General features: G+C 43.5%; 1 long non-coding RNA gene across 1 annotated transcript; it reads left to right on the top strand.

Annotated features, from left to right (window-relative positions):
- The first annotated feature begins 497 nt into the window (after positions 1 to 497).
- On the top strand, positions 498 to 6,027 carry LOC121334124. The gene is made up of 2 exons (XR_005952410.1): positions 498 to 1,003; positions 5,815 to 6,027. It is a non-coding gene; the product is annotated as an uncharacterized LOC121334124 (long non-coding RNA).
- Positions 6,028 to 21,850: the final 15,823 nt, after the last annotated feature.

The raw sequence follows: 21,850 nt of genomic DNA, 5'->3' as shown, positions 1-21,850 counted from the left end.
GCTAAAATGTACTGACAGCTTAAGAAATGAATGAGATTTTTTTCAGCCATGAAGAAAGGGTATTTAGTAACCACGCTTCGATGGCATCATGCTTCCATGAAACGAGTCCGGACACTTTGGTTTAACAATCAGTAATATCACATTCAGTATAGTAAATGCCTCCATGTACGCTTATATAATTCTATTCCCCCTTGACTATAAGCTTGCCTTATTTATTCCAGGTTACCTGGGCAATTAAGGTAAGAACTGCTCAGCAGATACTGATACCCTGCTGCTAAGGCATGGCGAATGGGGACCGAGCAGTGCGCTAACAAAGAGAAAGAGGTAGTCAAACATTTTGAAGAGGGGTGAATGGGACTGAAGGTGGATGGATGAATGGAGGCAAAGAGGGAGAGGAAGAAGCATTCAATGGTTCAGACTTCTCTCTGAATTTGTAGATTTAAGTTTAGGTGTCCGCCTCTAGCCAGTTTCCAGTTAATCCGCAACAGCTTCTAGTGATTAGAAGTTAGTCTATTTAGCATGCTATATCCTTCTTCCTTGGGTTTTAGTTACAAGTTATACGATTAGGATTGCGAGAACAGTAGTGAACTAAACTTCCCAGTAAGAGGTCTTCACACCAGGGAAGTGTTACTTTGCTGCAGCAGCCCTGCCTCGTCAGTCATTAGGAAGCTGCAGGTTGTCAGAGGCTTCTCTTGCGCGCACACAAGCGCAGACACACACGCGCGCACACACAAAACCACAGCACTAAAACTAAATTAAGAAGCCGATGATTAAGACAAGCGTCTACGAGGCCTGTCATTTCAGCATCCTTCCATCATAACATTGTGGCACCGAGAAATTTGCTTGAAAACCCTGGAAAAAAAATGTCTATGGGAGAGCCTCGTATTTGAGGTTGTTAATATCAAATATAGACTGGGAACTGCCTCGGATGCAAGATAGTATTCCGCAGAGGAAAGGAGCACTGCAGAGACCTTGGTGCTATCCACGCACTCCCGAAACTCTGGTAAGTATCTCTCCCTTCTATTGAAGCAGGTATGCACTGTGTAACTGGAACTGGACAGAGTTTGAAATCCGTAGCTATATTCCCTTCGGGGAACTCCCCCTAAAGATAAATCTGTAATGAAAGGTCCTTACTGGATGACTAATGGTTATTGGCACTCGGTGCCCCTTTAAGGAGAGCAGCACATATTGTGCCGAAGACCTTGCAAGCACACTTTAAATACAAACCTTTTAAGTTTCCCTCCCATGCATACACATGCCTGTTGTTTTTGGGCTAGCTGTGTTGTGTCTCTCCCCCCTGCCCTCCTTATTTAAGCTCTTTAGTCTTCCCTCCCCCCACCCCATTCAGAACTAATTGCTCAGTTACTTAAATGTTTCAAAAAGAGCTAAATTTCTCCATCCGATGATCTTTTGAGAAGCTGCACTGTACCATAAGGAACCGCCAGCGGGGCACTGTATACCTTAGAGAAGCCTGAGCAACTAGGGGAGAGGTAGCGTTAAAACAATGACATTAATAAACTAAGTGCACTGAGTTCCCCTCCTGTTGAACTTTAGGGAGTTTCTTGGGCGGGCAGAGGTTGAACGCAGAACGTCGAAGTGGGAAACAATGGCTGTAGGGGCCAGAAAGCTTTGCTGATGTCGTAAGCGTAAAACAAGTCAGAATAGTGACAGAAAGAGATCCGAGTAAACATTGGAGTATACATTTCCCACGGCGACTTCGCGGAGTGGAAAGGTCTGAATTAAATCGCCTTAATTAAAAGCTGAAGATTTTATTTATTTATTCCTGTGGCTGTAGAATGCCATCCACAGAAAGCCTATCTAGGAAGTGTAGAGCATCCACTAGATTTATTGTGTTCAGCTGCCCCTGCCAGAATTTTTCAGGACAGAATATTTTTATACTCACTGCTAACTTGAAGACCTGCGGGTTTTTAGAACCTAAATATCGCTATTATTTTATACGCTAGTGTGCAGAAAATAGCCGTTACACCTGCATAGGCAATGGGTCTATCTGTCTAACGAAAGCTCTCCTTAATTCAGAAATCAAACAAAAATATAAAATATCCCTTAGGAATTATCCACAGCGTTATGTAGACGACAGTAATAAAATGCAAGAGAGAAATGAACAAGTTACAAACCTTGTTCTGTTCTCTAGGTTTAAATACATAATTTTATATTCTGTTTGCTTTACTGTTAAAACGTTCTAGGCCGGTGTTTATGTCGGCGTTGTGATATTAAAAAAAAAAAAAAAAAAAAAAAAAAAAAAAAAAAAAAAAAGTGAAATAAAATAAAAGGGGGACCTGGGGAGAAAAAAAGAAAAACAACAAAACAAACCCCAAGTACTGCTTGAAGAAGACCTCTATCTGCTCTTTGACTCCTAAGAAACTGTTGATGGAATATTTTCTTGGTGTTGTTCTAAAGATCTTCAGCCTCCTATAAACGTAATCTTTGGCAAATGACACGTGAATCTGGCTTTGCAGTTTTTCGGTGACTCGGGAGAAAAGACGCCCTTTTCCACCCCTCCACCCGCCCCCCTTCCCCGGCTTCCACCCCTTCCTCAGCAGAAGGACAGATAGAGTCTCTCTCCCAGCGCTGTTCCCATTCCGTCGCTCCGCCAAAGGCATCCGGGCGCGGGGGGGCGCCGGTGCCCGGGGGTGCCCATCCGCCCGTCCTACCTGGCCGTGCCGCGCCCGCCGCTGCCCGCTCGCCGCCGCTCCGTGCGCCGCGGCCCGGTACCCGCACCGTGCCTCCGCCGCAGCCCTCGGCTCGGCGGGTCTCGGACTCGGCCGGGTCAGCTGCGGATCCATATTTTAGGGCCTACAAAAGCGCGTCATTCTCCCTATCTTCCCCCGCCCCGGGGCTCCCTTGTAACCACAGCAAAATGCCCGATGTAGAGAGGAAGCCACAATCGGCTGTACACCGCTCTAGGAGAAGGCGTTCGGCAGCCTCGGAGGCAGGATGCTGTTGACTTTCCCCGTGTCGGGGCTCAGGCGTGAGGAGGTGCCGGAGCGAGGTGCCGTTCTCGCTCTCGGCCGGACCCGCGCTTGGCGGGTGTCGGGAGGATGGGGCTGGCGCTAGCGCCAATGAGGCTGCTCGGGAAGCGGACCCTGCTCGCTCCTTGGTGTCCTGGCACAAGTAGGGCTCGCAGGATCTACCTCTTTGTTTAGCTTGTTCTGAACACTTTTTATATCGGGCAGGGTGGTCTCCATGTTTCTTTCACTCTTCCTTTCTTTAGCGGAGGGAGGGGGGAGTGATGGCAAGGGGCTTGTTGGATGATTATAACCGCTACCACTTAGAAATAAGTTTCTTGGGGAAGGGCTGATATCGTACCCTTGATATCAGTGGGTGTGTCCATGTATTATTTTAATATGATATGCCTTTTATATAGAGCTTGTTTTCCTCCTCCCTCTCTCCGCGGCCTCCCCCTCCCCCCCGCTTTGTTTCTGGAATTTGTTTCGCTTTTAAAGCACCAGCACAAACAAACAAACACACAAAAATGACTGGCAACAAGTTAAATCCCATTTGTGTCCCTCCCACCGAGCACGGACCATGCCTCGCTAAAGCCTGGGGCTTGTAGTTTTGCCTCGCTAATAATATGACCAAGAAAATGAAGCGGCTGCAGGCAGACTGTCCCGGCACTGACAATGCGGAGAGGAAAAACATAGAAAGATTTCTCCCGGAATGCATCTCCCTGGTGTGGTTTCTTTTCTCCATCTTTTAGATGAGGCACTCGCATAGACGCTCACACACACTGAGGTTATGTTTCCTAGGAGTTTTTAGAAAACAATGTTTATTATAATCGAGCCATACAAGCCACTAAGTAATGAAATCATGCCGTAGCTACTGAAACTCCAACAAATAAGTAATTTCCATTTGTCTTCTAGCAGAATATTGCAGAGGATGACATTACACTTTATTTTCGCATTCATTTAAAAACACCAATGAAAGGGCAAGAAAAGTCTCTCGAGTCGTTGCACACTTTGGAATTAATTAAACGAAACATAGTTCTTTTTTAGTATTTTTTTCTGCCTTCCAAGGCGACTTCAAGCTAATTTCTGTGGTCGTGCTAAAGAGGGAATCCGCAAAAGCAACAAGCGTGGTTCTCACTGAAGGTCGGTATCGTGTCCCGCTAAAGCTTCACTGAAAGCATCTCACAGTGAGCCACCCGCTCATTCCTGCACCTTCCCTTAGTTTTACCTTACACAATAATGGAGAAAACATTAGTGTTTTACTGTACTTAAAAAACATCTTTTTATGCAATCGCACGGTTTGCAAACGATAGTTCAACTTTATCTGTTGTGTTGGGCACGTGTTTTGTCATATGAAATTAACTTGTGAAAGCCTTTGTATCATTTTTTGATTTGTGTTTGTCGACAACGCAGATCATTCCTCTCCGCGTTGATGGTTGATACAATTGCTAAATTAAAGGCATGCTTTCGGCTTTGGAAAACAACAACAAAACTCCAGCCCTCTGAGAGCTCATTCTCAGAGAAACAACCCGAGAAGCAGTAGAATAACTCACGGCAGTAGTTTATTTTGTATGTGCTTACGGTCTCTCCATACACTTCTGTATCATTCTGCGTCTCTATTGTCTGTTCCTAAAGATAGCTAAGTCAGTCCTGGGCTTCTCAACTATAATCGCCTACCTAAAAGATCATACTGACAGTATAGAGGCTCTAAATTCTTGGAGGAATGTAATTGGCGTGTATTTTCCCCGTGTCTTTTTTCTTCTGTGGCAAATACTAGCAACTGAACTGCTTGTCTTGATGCGTTTCTATGTTTGAGCCCCAAGAAACTCCTCAAATCATTGCAGTAGACCCATCAATCCTTCCTATGCACACTTGAGATTTTTTCCTCTCTGCTTGTTCTGCTTCTCATTTCCAAGGACAGCGTGTTGAGCCAACGGTATGGTTTAGGCACTTCTCTGGACTTTCAGATTTTCAGTCTAAAGCTTTCAGTATGTTGGGACTGAAATAATGATTTTCCACGTTTCAAAAGGGACGAGGCTCTATTTATAAATGTTACAGAAGGTTTCGTTACTTCAGGATCAACAAAACAGGAATAGAACTGCAATTTTCAAGAAAATAGAATTTCAAAATATAGAAATAAAAAAGTAGTGGAGATGATGTATAATTCAATCAAATTACAGAAAATTGCTTGAAAATTCAGAACAGTAGCGATCCATTATGTCTCTGTTTTATTAGTGACAAGTACAATTACTCTAAAATAAAGAACAGTGGTGAATATATAATTGGCTGTAATCATGTTAGTGTTTGAATAAAAATGACGGGGACATTTAACACTTTGACAACAAAATGTTCAGAAAGAACTTATTTATTCAAACAGTTTTTATCTGCATCCACGTGAAGGAGAAACACACTTTTGCTTACGATAAATCCATGGGTTTTCACTTTCAATAAAAATATAACTAAAAAGATATTAATTATTTTACTATCCAAAGCTTAATAAAGTCTCCTGAGTATGACAGTACTATTATTGATTACTCAGTACCCAAAGGACGCCATCTACAGGAAGAGGTCTCTAGACTTAACACCATTCTAATCAATGTTGATTAAAAAAAAAAAATCTGAGTTAATATTCCTCTATAAATCCGGCTCCGATTTTACCCACAACACCGATCACAATATTTGCTTTGTAATTGCTTCTTGTGATTCAATTCATTATAATTTGACACGATCTAGGAATCTGTTATAGGAGGCCTTTTCTCTGAGATACGGCATTTAAAATAATTCATTGAACTCTCCGAAGCAGCAGTTTTTCTCCTTCTAAAGCCACTTTTTCTTTCCCCCCTCTCAGGATTGACTTGATCGTCTCTGAAAATGCAGAGCAGCCCATGAGATCTCTCCTTTCCACCAACCGTGTGGAAGACGCTTGCAGAACAGCCCTGAAAACAAAACAACTTAGTTGAAGGCAGTTCATGCAACACTGGTGTCATGGAATACCTAACATTTCTTCATCTGTAACTAACTTATTTAATTTTGGATAGTTCAATAAATATCTGTTATCCCACCCGTTCTTACAATCGATTCTTTGCCCCGTATCTTGGTACTTAAAGGTGCCATTTAGCCGTAGCCCAGCAAGGGCTCGGAAACCTATCGAAGTAACAAGAATGCCCTTTACTATTTTAACTACAAAAACACAGATCCATGGGAATGGCATATGTCCTCCGTGACGCGACTCCAACAGCCCAGTACAAACTACAGACTACAGAAAATACGAAGAGAGCTAGAAGAAACTTTCAGGACTCCTCTTCCAGGGAGCTTTTAAAAATTACTATTTTCGGGTTCAACCCCGAAAGATTTTTTTTTTTTTTAATTTTCAATTTTTATTCACTCCCCCTCCCCGACAAGTCTTCTGGTGTGTGTGTGTGTGCTCACAGCGGGGTGGACCCCGCGCCGACCCTAGCGGGTCCCTCCTGCCGTGGGGCGAGCGCAGCTCGGTCCGACCGCGCCTTCACTGCCGGCTCCCAAGGGTCTCTCCTGCCCAGGTGGCTTTCGTAAAATAAAGTAGCTCTGGTTTCTTTCTACTTCAGATCAGTGATGTGAATGGGCTTTGAAAAATTCGGGAGGGTGGTGGTGGGGGGGTGGTGTATAAACTATACAGTGAAGAGTTAAAAGGCAGAGGTGTGTTGGCACAAAGAAAGGCTGAGGAAAATGACCCACTGTGCAACCTCGATTTTGCGTATTATTTTGTAAACCGGGGACAAAAGCCTGGAAACTATTGTTATTTGTGCTTTCACCGGAATCAGGCTCAAAGTTTATACCGAAGGTCCCCTTCTATCTTTTCACTTCTGGGCATTGACCGTGAACCTTCCAAATCTAAGAGTTTGTAGTATAGCTGTTTTCATATTTGAGGAAAGCTCAGGAGAGGAGGTTTCCTTCCCTGGGGCAAGCCGCTCCCGCAGGGGCCGCCTGGGCTCGGTGGGTCCCTCCCCCGCCGGGAGCCGAGGCGGGGGCGCCCCTCTGAACCGGGAGGTCTGTCATTTCTCGGGTGCCTCGTACCAAATCGCAGATGTCAGCCTTTCCCTACGTGTTCGGGCTGCTAATGCGGGCACTTCACACAACAGAAATGCTCAGCTTGGGAGCTTTTCCCAGGGCCAGCCGCCGACTTCGTGCTTCGCATCTGCCTCTGGCGGCACCGCAGCTCCGTGTGGGGGATCCCAGTGTGCGCGGTAGCCTTTACCGATGGGACCATATTCCCGTGCGAGCCAAGTACCGCAGTGCTCTGCTCCCTGCAGACCGGCCGAAGCACAAACTCCGTACATCTCCACGGGAGCACGCTACCCCGGTTCCCGGCTAGAACCTCCCGCGTGTCTTCCTCAGAGACCCTTTTATCATCGAAATTCACACCATAAAGCCCCTCACCCAGCAGGCCACCGTATCGCCAACATAGGCCGCCGCGGCCGGGGCCGCAGAAAGCCTTGCCGCCCGTGGGACTCCGAGGTTTTCCCCCCGGGACCCGGTCCCCTAGGGGAAGGACCGCACCGCACCGCACCGCACCGCACCGCACCGCACCGCACCGCACCGCACCGCGCCGCGCCGCACCGCGCCGGTCTGCCCCGCCGGAATCGCACAGGGGCCCCGTCACACGGGCCGCGCCCGCTTTTGTAAGCGTCAGCCGCCGCTGTGCTCCCCCGCAAACGCCCTAAAGTTTTCTGTGCAGTGTTGGTACCAGTGCAGAAAGGGTTAGTTTTACGTTTACCTACACGGGGCACCGGGAAGAGAATTGTAAGCACCTTCGTCTCCCCTCTCGCCTCCAAAGGACTTCCATAAAAAAAAAACCCCAAAACAGACGCGCAGGAGTGGCAGTTCCTGCCACCTTCACCCTGAGAAATGTCCCCTCTGTTAGGCATTGTCCCTACGCTCACTGCTGGGGCACCTTCCAGACCTATGATGAAGAGGGGAGAAAAAAAAAAATAAAGCAATATTGCGGAGACATGGCTGGCGAAAGGAGCCCTCACTATTTAAATCCTAGTGTCAGCTCTCATTAACAGCTCAAGTCATCTTTTCCCCCGGGCAGACCTTGTCTGGTCTATCGACTTAATGGAAAACAAAACACATGTTTGTATTCTATTATTGCGGTCTCGTTCCTTGCCTTACGGAGAGCAGGGACAGGCTTCGTCCGCTTCGTAACGGGCTTCCCGAGGCGACAAAGGTTTCCACTCGTTCCTCCCTCCTGCCCTCCCAGGAAAAGATGAGGATACCGACGTCGATCTCCTGCCCTTTCTTATGAACAGGGACTGAAGTGGCAGCCCCAAGAAAAGGCTTTCGCTGAAGCCGCTAAAAAGAGCCCAAGAAAAAATAGTTACTGGTATGTTCAGTAAAACTTAGCAAAGCACAATAGTCTCTGCTGGAATCTTTGGGGGTTATCTGTGCAGCAGGTGAAGTTCTCAGCTCGGATCCAGCTGCCAGGACCACGGCATCTCCCAGGGAGGCCGGCCGTGAGGAGATGGGCACGCTAGGCAGTAACAAGCGACAGACTGAGAGAGTTTTGAGACAACCCAAAACAAATAAACAAGCTCTTCCAAATCTTCCGCTGGGAAGATGTCTTTGATAAGGAAGCAGGGAAAGTTTTGAAGAGCTGAAGACATTTTTGCAAATGTATTTTGACTGGTCTAAGTAGCTGAAGTAAATTTGGTGGCTGTTGGCTTGTTTGGTTTTTTTTTTTTTTTTTTTTTTTTTTCCTGAGACAAGGTTACGGGGAGGGGAGAGTAAGAGCTTGATAAAAGACAGGAATACATTTCTTAACCAGAGAAAGCAGGAGAGGTCTGTAGAAGTGACGACCTGACTTGGATAAGGGAGAGGATTCTGGTGAAAGGAAAATGAATTATTAATTTCACCCCATCCTCAGTGCTTTCGTTGAGTTACGGGTCTCTGCGCAGTGCCAGGCACAGACCACTTGAACCTGGCAAGAGTAACCGATCGAAATTAGCTGTTCTAAAGTCCACCTATTCGCTCTACTAAGGCATTTTAAAGCCACCTCCAGCTGATCTCCCCCCTACCCCAGCTCCACTTCGGGATGCGCAGGGAGGGTGCGAATGGGAAATTGCCCAGAGGTAGCACCGGTGCCAGGGCACTCCTTGGGCGGCTGCGGGGTCCCAGCGGAGGGAGCGGGTTTCTGGGCCTGGGTCCCTCTCCCGGCTTGGATGCTCCTGGCATCTCGGCATAGAGAGTAGGGCCCCCAACTTCAGCGCTTTTGAAGCGTCGTTTGCTCTCAAGCGCTTGGCTGTAAATAAAGGCTGTAGCAGTGACAACACAGCCGTCCTGCAGTCAGAGCGGAGTCTGCCTCTGCACCTTTCCTCTGCAACACACGCCGTCAGCGTTTTAATTCCAGCTCCAAAGGGAACCTGCAATTATAAGCCCCCCTCGTCCCCTCCCGTTCACATTCTCTTGTCTGAAACATTCACTGAGGAAGGTTATTTTGATTGAGAGTAAAATCAAACAGGGAGGGAAGGAAGAAAAAAAAAAAAAAACAACATAAACCCAACAACCCCGCAAACCCTTCCATTTGCTATTTACAAACCTCATTGTCATGCTTCACTCAGGCTGTCTGCCTAGCTTAGGGAAATAAATGTGACTGAACCAGAGACAAAGCCGATGCAGCTGTATTTGAATTTCTCAAACACTGTCAAACGTGCTCTTGTCTCATAATTCTCGGGGTTGTTGTTATTATTATGAACATCATACCTAATGTGAACATACTCGAAAGAGAGCTGCTTGGCAGTGGAGAGATGTGGCTCCGATCGGGATTGCGCTGATATTTATTTCTTTAGCAAAAAAGATAAGAGCTAGTTTTCCCTCCTGCTTGGAAGCCTAGACAGAAAAATTAAGGAATATTTTATTTGAGACCTATAGTTTCCCTCCTATTTTTTCCTTCTCTCTCTTTTTTTTAAATTTTTTTTTAATTTTTTTTTCTCCTCTCTTTTTCGTTTCTTGTGTTTTCGCGATTCCCGCAGAAGCAGTTAGGTTTGACTATCTAATTTCCCAGGTGATAACCCACCTCGACAGCCCCTCACTGCAGCCGTGGTGGGAAGGAAAACGAGAACACCGTTCCCTTAAGAGGGAAAGGTGTCCGCTAGCGGACACCTCCCAGCCCTCACGCCAGCCTCCCCTCCCGGGGGTTCTTAGGTGCCTGCCAGTGTGCTTGGTGTTAGCAGGGCTAACGAAGCGGGTCCTTGCTCTCGACTCCTTTGGAGGCGAGGAGGCTAAAACACGCCACATCAGGTCTCTAAGGGATGCCTGGGAGCATTCCCATGTATCTCGCCCTAGACGCCCTGCTTCCGACGGGAATGAGCTAACCCTGCCGGGCCCTTCCCTCAGCAGGCCGGGCCGAGCGGGGAGCGCTGCGGAGCTGTCGGGAAGCCTGCCTGCCCCGGCAGTGGCCCGGTGGCCTAGCGAGCAGCCTCGGGCCTCTGCCGGCCCCGCCGCCGCCCGAGGCAGTGCCCCTCGACGTGTCGGGAGCGGAGGCGGCGCCGGCCCAAGCCAGGACGGAGCGCCGGCTCCTCGGCGGCAGCCCGGCCCTGCCCTCGGGGGCCCTGCTCCGCCCGCGCCCCTTGGCGTGTCCTGCGAGACCCACCGCCGTCCCGGGCGCCGCCACCACGTCAAGCGGCCGCTGACCCGCGGGCTCTGGGGAAAGCCGAGGGGACAGACCTCGAGACCCCAGGTGTAAGCTCCGTCCTCGCCATCCACCTGGGCAGCATCTCCCCAGCCTTTCTTCTTCTTTTTTTTTTTTTTTTTTTTTTTTTTTTTTTTTTTAACCAGCTTTTTCGTTGCCACTCTCCTCAGACGGCCCTTCCAAGCTCTCTTGGAGGGAAGTCTCGTGTCACCTTTTCCCGGCAGGACCACTGCCTCCGAGCAGGGCCGCCCTCTCTCCCCAGCTCCTTCGCTCCGTGCCCTCCGAGATTTTCGTTGCACGGTGTCCTTCAGTGAGTGGAAGCAGAGAAATGAAAAGTACTGTGATCAATTATTAGTTTTAGACCATATTTATGGACGTGTAGTAGTAATAACAGTTATTTACTTTGTCGAAACGTTTATTTCGCACTTGGTATATTTCCTTACAATCGGAGAACCGACGTGGGAAAAATAAGCACAAATAAACTAATGCACACAAAGTACGGTTTTAGCTAAAGGTGATCCTTCTCCTGTCTAATTTTCCCGGGTGCGTTTCTTCCTCCTAACATTAATTCAAACCAGCGAAAGGGCTAAATAGATTAATCTCTAGCCCTCAAATCAAGCAAGAAGCAAAATAATAATTTAGTTGTCTGCCCCCTTCATAAAGGACTAATTTTCCCCCCTTTTCTTCAAATTATGGATGAAGAACAATCAAAAACCAAAGCAGCCAGGAGGGCAGGAGCCCTTTTGGGTGCCTCGAGGGTATGGCCAGGGTACCCCTGCTCTCTCCTTGGTCCTGTGGACTTCCTTGTTCTCGCTCCCTTCCCGAATTACCGGAGATCGCCTTCCCCCCTGGGCGCAGGGCTTCAGGCTGCTTTCACACCTCCTCACCAGGCTTTGTTCCTTTTGAAGCTTGATAGATTCCCTAATTTGTTAGCAGCACTTCGACTGCCCTCAGCTCAAGGAGGAGAATGATGCCAGAGGCAGAGAAATAGACACCACTCTGGGATTTCACAGTCTTAGTAATAGTGCTTTCACATGCACGTGTTTCGTACGTAGCTGACATCAGGGTGACCTCAGCGAGGGGGACAGGGAAGGGCTGGGGAGGGAAACATTTCAAAAAGATGCAGTCCTACTGTGTATGTCAAGGATTTCAAGTAGAATAGTGCTTTATTCCAAGGCAACAGTTCCCTGTTGAGGGCTCTTGGTCTTTGAATTGCTTCAATTCTCATATTCCAGCTATTTATTTTACCACCAGCGACTGTGTGCGACAGTGTCCCAGACTGGGTGACACGTATAGCCACTGGCAAACAAAAAAATGGTGCTGGTTGCCCGCAAACGCTCTGCAGTGAGTTGTGCGGCAGCTCGGTTTTCTCACGGAGCAGCCCCTGCCCCCTTCCCCAGGAGCCGGCCGCGGCTCCTGCTGCTCTGCTCCGGACCGCGGGGAGCTCTCCGACCAACAACCACGCTCATGACACCCTCCCGTCCTCCACTCATTCCCGCTCTTTCTATTTGCTCCACGGTTAAAACTGACACTTTTTATAGACCATGGCACCTTGCTGTGGGATCTGCCAGGGAAAGAGCAGGAAATTCTGGGGAGGGCAGGGCACCTCACCAATACTTACAGGGATCAATTTGGAAATGTGTTTTTTGTATCGGCCTCTGTGACATATGCAGTCTCCAGTCTGTTGCCTCCTTTGGGGGCAGCAACATGCTACCCTTTTCCCTAGATACCTATTCTTTGTGCAGTGCCCATAAACAATATATCAGACAGTATCAGCTGGAATCAGAGTGTTCAACATCTTCCTGTTCTGTTGGTGGGTCTGCCCCTAGACAAAGTTCCACCAGCACTGAGAGATACCCACTGTCACTGCACGACAGGACCCTTGCCTTGTGCCCTGGTCCCAAAGTTCAGGGAATAGGGCCAAAGATGAAACTCAGCACTCAGCTGGACCACTGTCCCAGCCCTGCAGATCCCCCCCTTGCAGAACAGCCCTCCCTTTTGCAGCATAGTCTGCTCAGGATTCTAGCATCAGACATTCCCAAGAAAACCTATAGGGCTGACATTGCACAGACTGCTTGGTTTCTGACCCTGCTCTTCAGTCCACATTTTCAAACCCCTACTCTGCCAGCAGCTCCAGCTGGAGAGTTCCTCTGTTCTCTCAGGTATCTTTAGGTTTACAGTCCTGATAGAAGGGACAGAATAAAAGAGGAAGACATTTGGTCTTTAGACCCACAGTTCTGGTGCTACTTTGGCCCAGCTGCTTGAGCAGCTCTACCATCAACTAAAGCATACTTAGACAACATTCTTCCAGTTTGTGAGCCAGTTAATGCTCCCGGTAGCTGTCCGAGATTATAGCCTTGTCTTTCAGACAAAGTAAGGTAGGTAAGTTAAAACTTTATAACCACAAACTGCTTGCATTTTTTCCTCAAGTGAACTATTTTAGTTGATTTAGACATACCACATTGGACAATAAAATACCATCTGAAACCTACCAGGAAGTTTTCAGCATATAAAAAATTGCCAATCTTATTTAATCTCTGGGAAAGATAATTGTTTGCCCTTGACATATGCTTTGCATTCTTGAAGTATATATTTTGAGACATAATATCAATTTTGAAATCTTATATATGCACCTTTACAATAGTAATGGCTTTCCACAAGCTCTGTGGGAGGTGACATTTCAGCAAGATACTTCCCCTTGACTTTGTTTATTCCAGCAGTTTAAATTCTACCTCTGGTGATAGCTGTTAACTTGGCAATGTGAAAAGTGCTACATGATGTGTACTGTGCTCAGTCAGCTCATCAGAAGCTTACCAATTACGACTGTGGAGCCCATTCTTCTTGCCACAGCATGCCACCCACCATGCATAACTGGGACAGCTGATCTTCACATGTGCATAAAATCTGAAAGTATGCACACATTTACTCAGAAGCCATGCAAAGCAGGCACAATAAGTCTGCTGCTTCTTAGAAGCCTTTTTATTTCCTGCAATAGCTCATACACAAGCAGTTGTAGATAATTTCTTGCTCCCTGCCTGCCTTGGAAATGTCAAAAAGAGGAGCTTTTGAATGTCAGCCTACAAGATGATAAGCTTTGTACATGTCAGGCATTCAGGACACCTGTGCTGGGACCATACCCTGAGGACAGTTGTGAAATAGGATGTTGCAGCTATCAGAATTATCCATCTCATCCAGGGCTTGGTTTCCATCCACATCTTTGTGGTGCTTGGGAAAGGAGGTAGTGGGAAGAAGATTGTGGACTCAATTAAATAATTGAAATGTGCTGGAATGGCCCATAAATTGGGCATCTACGCATTATGAAATGAAGAACTTACTTAATAAAAGCCTTTGTAAGCCTGTTTCTGCAGAATGAAATCTAATCTCTGTTTAAGGTCTCTTAACGACATCAGTGAGGCAAGATTTAATTCAAGACAGATGCTATTTATCAAGCATATAGGGAGTGTTTGAGCTGCAAAAATAATGCTACCTTTGAGCATTCATTTTTGTTTGGAATATCCAAGTGAACATACAAAGTCCAGATTGGGCTTTTTGTTAAATTGCGATTTGCACTTATCCAAAGATATTATTTTCTTTATTTTGAAGCAGCTCCTTTCAAAGACATTTAGTGCCAGACTGTGTCACCTTTGACTGTAGTTTCTTTTGCATCAGCTAAAATAGAAGTAACTCTGTTCAAGTAAGCAGAGTAACACTTCTGAAAAAAACAGAATAAATAATCAGAGAATCAAGCTCTTTGAATAGAAAATGACTCCATAAATAGTCCCATTGATTTCAGCAGTATTTTATGACATAAGTAGCTACATTAGTGGAAGCAGCATACAAGACCCTTTGGGCTTGGACAGAGAAAAAATTCCCCAAATTATAATTATTAAAAAAAATATTCCATGGCACATCAATCAGTTGACATGTTACTAGCTTATTCTATGACTTGTCATGTTACTAGCTTATTGTATAACAAAGACAGAATCAAGTGATTTGATGATAGGGATGATTCCTCTGTTAGCTGCTGTGACATGAAAGCTGGGTCCTTTATTTACAAAAAAGAGAAAGCAAATAAAGCCACACCAGTGAAATGCTTTCCATTACCCTTAAAGAAATGATTCTTTAAGTCAGAAACAACATTTTAGCAAACGGAGTTCCCCCTTTCTGGATACTGTTTATGGACAGTAGCAAAATGTGAGAATGTCATGACATGGTCTCCCCTGGCTCTATCACTTTGTGCAACAGAAAAATTCTTTTGCTTGCTTTTCCTTGAAATCTGGTAAAAAAATAAGTGAAGTCCAAACGTGCTGTCTTAATTATGTTTCTTTGGCTAAACATATTTCTTAAAAACAGAGAAGTGTTCTCTGGAAATGTTTTGTGGCATCTTTAAGCCTGAATATGTGAACTGCGTCTGGATCCAGAAAGCAGTAAAACACCTACCCAGCTTAAAGTCTTCTGAAGCCAACAAAACTGTTCCTGGGATCTAATTGCTGTGCTGTGGACCATTTCTGAAAGTGATTTTGAGTGGTTTAACTCCACTTAGAGAGCTGGAACTTGATGCACAAGAACAGGGGAAGAAACCACAATGATTGGGGAATATAACTACCTGACTAGAATCGGCATCAGATCCCCCATACCTTCCTGCCAGTACTGAACTTGGAGTCATCATTCTCAGGGAAGCAGGTGATGTATTTCAAGTATTCAATAAGAACTGTGCACCCACGTACACGCTACTGCTGAAAACTTTTGTAATTACAGTAATTTTAATGAAACCACATCAGCTTTGTCCTTGCCTTCCTCTCATTGCTTTTCTTTGTACTCTCTTCTAGTCATATCACATAGTAACTGTAAAAAATGTTTTGTCCAAATACAAACTCCCTGTTCTGAGTGCCACTCTGCTATCAGCAGGAACAGTATTTCAAATAAGATGCTGGGCATTTGCCTCTATGAATAGCTTCTTCTTTGCACATGCTAGATTGTGAAAAGTAGATATATATCTTTTGAGTGCACATTTTTCATTAGGAACCTCTAGAGCACAAAAGGAAGGGGTCAGTAAAAGGTGAAAAAAGGATATCTTTAGCTTTATCACAAACAGTTCTCTGCTGTGTTTCCTCAGTTATGACCAAGCTGTGGCTATTTTCTATTGAGCGTGGAGCATTCTTATTCCTGGAAATTTTTTAAAGGAGATACTTTGAATAAGATTCTACAGTGCTGATTTTTCAATGCTATCTGACAATAGTCTGCCATTTCTTTTCTTTCCATGTAACAGTGAAGTGACACAAAATGGATAAAAATTTTCCTCTCTGTCAGGTGAGGACAAGGCTGTGTATACCACTCCACACCTTTACTGTCCATGCTGTTGTCCCATGGCTGAAGGGTAGGAGGTCTGCCCATATCCCCAGTTCTGGGGAAAAGATCCTGTTTGGTGCTCACAGTGTACCCTGCAAAAGCAGCTGGAGGAGGTTAGATGGAGGCTGGTCCCCTACAGTTGACTTTTGTAACCTTTTGGGTTAGGAATACTGTCTTGCTGGAATGGGTTCCTAGTGAATTATTGATACCTTTGAAATAGAGAAGACAAAGAGAAGTAAATGAGATATTTGTGAACCAATACAGCAGTGAAAGATTCCTAAGAATGGAGTTCTCACCACCTCACCACAAACCAGAGGGATATTTGGTGCTGGATGCAATTCTGGTCCTTAGTGTCATAAAAACTCAACTCCCTCCTTTTTATAAAGTGATACTCTAAAATAAAATTTCTAGGTTACTAGTAAAAAGTCTACCCAAGCTCTCAGAAAACATAAATGAAAATTCAGACTAGGCTGTTTTCTGAAAATCACTTTTTTCTAAGCAGTCTCTTGATATTTAGGGGGAAGAGGGAAAATATTTGGCTTATTATTTTTTGGTGTTTGGATAATTTTTCCCATACTTATCTTGAATAATAAAAAAAACCTGAAAGGATCTCTTGAAATATTTCCATTACAGAGTGATGTTGTTATGTCTTACTCTGTTTACAAAAGCCAATAATGTCTAGTATGAATTAACTAGGGGTTTTAAGGGGTTTTATCCCTAATTTTTTTTTCATTTTTATTTTTTGGACTGAAACAATCTTCTTTCCCTTTCCCTTTCCCTTTCCCTTTCCCTTTCCCTTTCCCTTTCCCTCTCCCTCTCCCTCTCCCTCTCTCTTTCCCTTCCCTGTTTTTTTTTTCCCTCTTCATTCATTTTCCTTTTTTCTTTCAAACCAACCAACAAAACAACTAGCCAAACAAATTTTAATTTTTTTCTTTCTGCCCTGAGATAAATTTACTACACAAGATAGTACCAATCAGAAGCCCAGTGTTCTCTAGTGACTCACAAACCTACCTCTGCAATATCAGTGCAACTTGATCTCACTGCATCGGTAACAGGGTCCGGTTTCATGGGCTTGACAGTGGTGGCATGAGAAGGAGTGAAAATTGACAGCAAGTTGACAGAATACTTTTGGGATTGCTCCTCTTGGGTCCATCACACAGTCATTTTATCCCTCTGCCACTGAACAAACTCACTGAAAAACCAACAACTATGCCACCAGAGTAGCTGTCATAGGGAACTGATTTAACAGTAGTGGTTGTTTTTATGTGTTTGTTATGAATGAGGTTTTCCTTTTCAGCCCTTGGGATTATCCTTACATACTGATGGAGACATGAAAGAAGATGGGTGAAAGCAAAATCAGATGGAAAGAGGAAAATATTTGTTTCCTTCATATATTTGCATTGTGCTGTGTGCAGCAGGGTGCTAAGATGGACTCCTCAGATGCTATCACTGTAACTGCAATATCATGTAGCTCTATGTCCCAGCAAGCTCCTCTGCCAAATCCTATAATGTGATCACTTAGTTGGCTGTGTACAATCTATGCAATCTAAAAGGAAAATGCATTTTCTTTTAGATACTGAGCTTATTTTCTCTTCCTTTTGGTGTTCAAAATTCAATTGTAATGAGGAGTCATTTTATTGTTGTGGCTCCTTGGTTGTGTTTTGGTTTCTGTTGTCTTAATAAAAACAATGAAACAAATTGTTCTGAGAACAGCAGAGCTAATGGAGTCATGTTTTGAGAATTTGTGTTTGACAGCCTTATATCCCTTCCTTTGTCCCTTGACAGCAGCTTTGACCATTTATGCTGAGGTTTATGCCCAACTCCATTGGACTTGCTCCTTTGCAGTCTGCTCAGCTGCCTTTCAAGCCTGCAGACATCGGTTGTGCAGAGGACATTATATGCTCTCCATAGCTCAGAGCTACTTTTGCACTGACATTCTGGCAGAATACTTGCTGACTGGGTAGCAAGAGGTCAATCAAAAAAGGTAACTGCTGAGCTGTCACTGATGTTTTATTCCTAGTGGGACAGCAATCTGGCTCTGTGTCCTCTATCTAGACATCAATTTAAATGGAACTTTTGAGACTTCTCTTTAAGGCTTTGACCTCCTTCTTATCTTTTTCTGAATTTGGCTAGGAGTTTCAGAGGTTATGAGGAGACAATGTATCTCAGGTAGATCAATAATACAATAAGGGCTAATTAAAAATAAAAAGTTAAATTTCCAAACCAAATTGTCTCTCAGAAACAAAATAATTGTAACATTATTGTGGCTTGTATTACTAATTTATATAAGGACTTTGAATATTTCACTAGGAAAGATTTTTGATAGTTTGAGTGAGAGAAAAACGCATATTTTAAAGGCATGATAACAAAATATGCTAGTTATGAGTCCATCTAGGCTGAGAAAAGAACATTTGAATTGTGGCATTGACACTGAAATGCTTTTTTATTTTGAATTTTCATCTGGCTCAGAACCTTGCACTCTTGTTGTGTGATTTTGACTATCTGTTAGAGCATTCAAGCTGTATCATAAATAGCAGTATTGAAAACATATGCCACAGGGGAAAGCAATATGTAATAAAACCAGCTGTCATTATATGATAATGAATTTCAGTCACTACTGAGTTGGATAAGTGTTTTTCATAGGGAAACAAGTGGTAAATTCAGCAAAGAAAAACGTGTGTAAAACTTTCAAGTTTTTAAGCTAGCACTAGAAGATATAATTCACTTTTTTCAATGGGGAAAGTAATATGGGGCTAATTTTGAAGCTGAAAACATCTAGTTTATTAAATTGTGAGTAAGAGCAACATGGTAACAGTTTTCACATATGTGTAGGAGAGAAATAGTTTTAAGGTAGCAGTTTTAGGATGCTTAGTCATGAGAAAGAAAAAATAAATCACAGAAAAAAAAAATCAAGTGTTTAAACACTCCTAAAAGCTACAATTTATTAGACAGAAAAGTAACTTGAAAAATGTCAGTAAGGATTTCATTATCTGTGAGAAGTGGAAAAGTTTGGCTGCATTATCAAATATATGCAAAGAAAAATATTATAGCTTTGGTGTGAGAAACTTAGATTGTCTCATTGTTCATTCACAGTTTTAATTTCTATGACTCTATGACTGAATCTCATGTTGAGATGCCTTTCTTCTCTTGGAGCTAGCTAGCAGATAAAATAAGCATGTATATAATGGCAAATAAGCAGTCAGGTTAGCCTTTGCATAGTATGGCCACAGAGTATTTTTGCTATTAGGACGACAGTCTGTAAATTTCTTTCAAATTCTCTATTTAAAGTAGGTTGAACTCCAGCTGGTGACTATTATGTTCTGAAATGGTGTTATTATCTCCAAGGGAATACCGCAAGAACACAACTACTTCAGGAATCTCTCCTTAAGGACAAAGTTCATACACATGCTCCCTCCCACCCACACACCCACCCACCTTGTATATGTATAGATATCTCCTTTAATGAAGAATTGTAATTATAGATCATGTTTTAGCATAACTGAAAGCAAATAATTTCTCTTTGGAAAGATATGGGGTCAGTTGCAGGATGTAGGAACAAAATCAGCAAGAATAAAGCTGCGGATTTCTAAATGTGCAATACATGAAATAAATCCACATGACTAAACTTCCACATGACTAAAATTGCTTGATTCAGAGATGTTTTCAAGATACATGAAGAGTCAGCTCATAACAGGAAGAACAAGATTTTTGAATCAGATATAGTTTAACTCAGTAAGTGAGTAAGCTTGTAAGGTCTTACTGAGCTTATAAAAGCAAAATAACATATTTGCACTGTCAGAGAATTCACTGGAAAAGATGCTCATGTAAACAGGTAGGATGCAAATGTGACTTTCCTTTGGGATTACAACCTGAAGGTTGCTTGGCATAATGTCATATAAGTAGTTGCAGAAAATCTTCTGGTTTCATTTCTGTCATTTGGATTTGTCACCATTTTAGAGGGCACAAAGATGCTTTTTAGAAATTTTCTGAAGTCCACCAATAAGATTTTTTATTGTGCTTTGACCTCTGGCATTTAAGGCATTAAGGAAAACTGGTAGGTTTGATCAAGCACAGGCCTCTTTCTGTGTTGTGCATGGTGTCTCTTGGTCCTGAAAGACCCAGCTGGGCTGCTGTGAAGGGAGGGTAAAATCTTTTGCTTTCAAGTGTGCTAGGTTTCTGCTCTGAGAGTTTTGGGAGATACAGACACACCCAGAACTTCCTACATAGTGCCTAGTTCAAGTGGAAAGACCTCTTACGGAGCCAAAGCTCCAGGTGTTTTCTGACAGACCCCTGACAATCAGTCTCAGCACAGACTGTTAGCACAAACAGTGCTCAACAGTGCTCATCCAATGTATGGCTCTTCCAGAAGAGACTTGGCATAATTCACAGCAACCCTAAGGTACCATTAACCTCTGCTAAAACACAGGATTCTGCCAAACTGGAAAAACAGAGATTCCCAGGTCTTGTATTCATTTTGGAGATCTGTTTCTTATTGAATGTTTTGTTTTTCCAGCTCAAATAAGGGTAAATCAACATTTTCAAATAACACATGTATGTACCAGTTCTATTAAAATTTGTCTCTTTCACATTTTTTTCATGGCTCATGAAAATCAAATCAAGATAATAGCAGAAATAATTGACCAAAGAATAGCAGTTTCTTTAATCAAGCGAACATGATGATTAAATCAAAAGCTTCGGATCTGTGGATATCATCAATGGTCTTTTGACTATTAATAACAATATGTCATCAGTGAATTTTTAAAATGCATTTTTGGAGGGTGAAATGTCTACATCTAGATGGAGAAAGGTCAGAACAGTATTATTGGTAATTAAATCCATTAGTGGTACTGTTGACAGTTTTAAAAGTGATTTAGATTAAAATATACCATTTTAGATTAAAATATACCACAAGAATTACAGAAATACTTAAAATGAAAAAAGATCCTACAATTGAAATGATCCTGCTATGAAAAATCCTACAATTTCTTAAACATCAAGTATGCTTTCCCTGGAGTCTTTAATCCTTAATAGGATCCAAACAGTATTTTTAAATAATTAATAATAATAACACTACAACAACAACAACAACAACAACAACAACAACAATAGAAACCAGAACAACAAAATGTCACTAAAGAAAGGCTTGCTTTTCCTTCAGAAACGTTGGCAAAAATGTTCAACAGCACTGGAGCCTTAGAGACACCATTGCTTCCTGTTGTGCTGCAGCCGCAGGGAGGGTGAGCCTTCAGTTCCTTTTGTGCACAACAAAGCTCTTCAGCACAAAAACACATTCAGGCCTGTAGGGATTTTCTAGTCTAGAGAAGCAACAGCAAACATATGCTGGGTGTTACTATGGTCTGTGACAGTGTGGAGATTTCCAAAACCAAGGTACACCCGTGCACCAAGTACCATTGCTTGCATAGTGCAGATATATTTGATATATTAGTCCACTAATAGTGAGAGACTATCTGTACATCCATAAAGATGTATGAGAAGGTATGATTCTTCTGTTTGCCAAGCCTGCGGGGAAGGAAGATTACAATTTCCTGTGGCAATATTTAGTGGCATCAGCTCAGAAATCCTTCTTTTTCTTTATCTTCTTCTTTCAGCCACTGAGTTACAGTTTCCAAGGGAAAAGTTTTTTATAGACATGATGTCTTACTGTTTTTTCTGACATGTATATTGGCCAACAAATATCCTATGAAAAATAGATTTTCTAACTAATGATAGTATCAAAGTGAGCATAACGAAACCTGATGAACTGCTTATGCACCTCAGCTCTTACAGTGTTTTACTACTGAATGCAGCTAATAATTTGGCGTTCCTCAGATTGTCTCATTAAAATAGATGCTTTGTATTAATTTATTAT

Source organism: Onychostruthus taczanowskii, unplaced genomic scaffold, assembly GCF_017590055.1.
Source record: "Onychostruthus taczanowskii isolate IOZ18803 unplaced genomic scaffold, ASM1759005v1 scaffold1, whole genome shotgun sequence".
In the NCBI taxonomy this organism is placed as follows: domain Eukaryota; kingdom Metazoa; phylum Chordata; class Aves; order Passeriformes; family Passeridae; genus Onychostruthus; species Onychostruthus taczanowskii.
This window is presented reverse-complemented; position numbering and strand designations above follow the sequence as displayed.